Here is a 3,372-nt window from a genome sequence, read left to right as displayed (position 1 = left end):
CAGTCTGAGCACAGATGGGACACTAAGTGGTTCTGGATGAATCAACATCGTGGCATCAGGAGATACTGAATTCCCCCCCCCCCCCCCCAGCCCCCCTTCCCCCCCGCAAAGAAGCATGCTACAGGTCGGATTAACCTAACGAACTGCTATTTATATTATAAAGTGCCTCAGCTCTGCAATACCGAAATACTTGGGTTGTTAATTATGAAGGGGCACATAACACCGAGCGAAATAATCGCCATTCGTTAATTACGTCCATTTAGGCTCATTATATTTCGCTGTTATCAGAGTAAACCCTTTTCACGAAAAAAAAAACCTAAACAATTATGTGTCAACTGCTTTATCCGACTCAGAAGCACTGATTTACCTTGCAATCACGTCGATTTAACAGAATAATTCACATACAAAGTGGAATTTTGTTTTTATTTAACACCAAATTGCGGCGCAAAAAAAAACGAATGCGTCCAATTGACCGCTGTCCAAAATCCCATGTCTCCAGCCGATTTCCATCTTTAGTCACGCAGGAGTTACCATGTGTTTGATGGGACAAGTGGTGCCATCATTCGTGACATGACGGTCATGTTCAGTTTCTCTATTGGTAGTCGACAAGCATTTCACATTTTCTTGTGTCGCTGGGCACCTGAAATACAAGGGCTTTTCTTTCGTCTTTAATCACAACCCACTTCGATTTTCAATCGATTCCAACATCTTTGTAAAAATTGATTTTAACTTCATGAATGGCATAGTATCCGTTCATTTGCATAGTAATTGAAGCACACAGACAAAAGAAGACATTAGCCAAAAAAATAAACAATGCAGCGAGAATATTTCAGCTGGCAAGTTTTAACAGTTGCAACATAAATCTCCTTATTAAAAGGACCTCAATATCTACGAGTCTCCCAGGATAAGATATTCAGTTAATCGATCGCGAATGACGCCATTGAAGCGCTTTAAATAAGACCGCAAAATAATTTCAATGAAGCTGTTCAAATGAAGCTGTTAAAACAACTTCTAAAAGTTTAGCACAACTAACCGACAATAAATTCACAAGTTCTCAAATTGTTTTTCAGGCTCAAATATTTCTAACGGCAAAGCCAATGGGAACCGACCCAAGCTACAGATAATCGAAACGTACTAACACAAATATCAAGTTTATGACTTAGTCTTACAAGAGATAATCGTTAGCGTGATATATGCTTGATGATGCCAAGTTTGTTTTTGAAAATAATTAATGTTTTGTTGACATAACATACAATCGATGAGCCATGGCACTCTGTGTTGCCACTTGTCACTTAATTATGCCTTCAAGTCGCTTGTAATCTAACTAAAATCGTCAATATAATTTATTGTATCAACTGATCTTCGAGAAACTGAGATTACAAGGTGTCGTTAAAGTCGAATAACCGGGCCTCGTTGATTAACAACGATTGCGTTCAGAATGCAAATTTACTGATATACATTGCTTTCAAGGGGCGTTTCGCTGGAGCAATGCATTGATTCTGCTAATAACGCGAATGAAGTGTTTCTTTCTAAAAAATACCTCAATCTTGATTATTTTATTAGATGATAAGAATTATAACAAATTATGTCAAGGAAATAAGCGTAGGAAGGCGTTAACATGAACTTACTTGAGCCCGTTGTCTTGTCGAAGATACGCATCCCATTATGTAGCCCACTTCCAAACTGTTTCAACTCAGTGAATTTCACTGAACATAACCACGTTCTTATTTGCATGTATAAGAAAATTAAATCTTATTATATGGAGACAATTACCTAATGTGAACAACAAATGTGTCCACCCTATACATTGTGGATATTTGCTTACAAAATACAATGTATTGATTTTGCATTGACGCATGTCCATCAGAGAGCATATCGCGTAAGTTCGTCGACCTCTTGGAAACCATAGCAACCATATATTTACATCCTACGCTTTCTTCTGTCACAAACAAAAGTTTTTAAACGTGAGGAATTTTGTTGGGGTGAAGTTAAACTTTAAACGTTCTTATTATTTCCATGGAAATGTTATTTGTTTGCATGGCTTTTAAAAGGGAAAACAGAACACTGTTTTTAGCTTAATGCAGAAAGAGACTTCTCTTTGTCAAAAGCAGCGATCGAACAAATTAAAGATACAGTTAAAAACAGTTCTGGCACAGTAAAAAAAAAAAGAAAATAACTGACAAGCCGGTAAAAATGAAAAGTTTCTGTACGATTTGCACCAGCGATTTGTGTAAGTATAGCCCCGGGTATCCGTCATATGTCCCCTTATTTTGCTATCTATTTCTTAGTTTTGCTTTTCCAAGTTCCGGTTACGAAAGCGGCACTTCTCGATATTTTGCATAAAAAATCCCTGCTTAAAAACAAAGCAAAGCCATAATCCATTAAATGTTTTGTTATGTACAAAAAATATAATTGATTAGAATGAAATCCAATTAACCAAGAACAAGGATTGTATTGATGAATGTCGTTCCCGGGTCTTTGCCAACACTTAACAAAATACTGAACCGGCAATAAAGCGTTCAGCTTCCCTGGTGCGCATTTCACGACCAATATAATTATTAGAAAAACAAACATTAGGTAAATGATAAGGCTTACGACTTAAAAACCGATAACAATTATGTGAACCTAAAAATTTCTACTCATGGAAATCATAACAACATTAGAGACAACTCGACGAGCTGGGAGACATCCTATAAGCGTATCTTGCTGCGTTGATTTGGTTGTCTTTTTTGTAATCTTCGTTCGTTATTAAGGCTAACAATCACTTTCTAGTTTCAATTACGATATTTTCTGTTTCTTCTTTGCTTCAACCTTAGCCTGAAATTTACGTCTCGCGATTTTTCGTGTCTCAATGAACATTAAAATTGACCTAGATTTTGCAATAAACAAACAAAAAAGTAAAGGAGCAATAACTAAAACGGCTCGTTACATGGACTACCCCCGTGGACCCGGTCCATAGACCACCTTGTGGACCCGATCCATGGTCCACCCCTAAATTCAAAAAGCAGGGTATAAATTGACGGCATGCATTAAAACCCGAATCAAGAAACGAAACCGCCGAAACAACCGAACCGACCGAAAGAGCGAAACAAAACAAAATCACCGAAACAAGCAAAACCTTTACAATTATTGAAAGCTAACCGTAAATAGGCTAACACCTTCCACTCCGGTTATCCTAGATAGCACTCCGGTTAGCCACAATAGCACCTCAGTTAGTCTGAATATAGTAACTTGCAAGAATAAGTCATAGCTGAGATATTTCGTGTCTCAAAGGCATTCTGTCTATGATAGATGTATAAAGTGAACTACAGATTTGGTTGTCAATTTTCAGTAATATATTTTAATTAAATTAAAGAGTTTTCTTAATACAGA

This window comes from Oculina patagonica, chromosome 8, assembly GCF_052425735.1.
Source record: "Oculina patagonica isolate OP01 chromosome 8, crgOcupat, whole genome shotgun sequence".
Taxonomy (NCBI): domain Eukaryota; kingdom Metazoa; phylum Cnidaria; class Anthozoa; order Scleractinia; family Oculinidae; genus Oculina; species Oculina patagonica.
Note: the sequence above shows the minus strand (reverse complement) of the source record.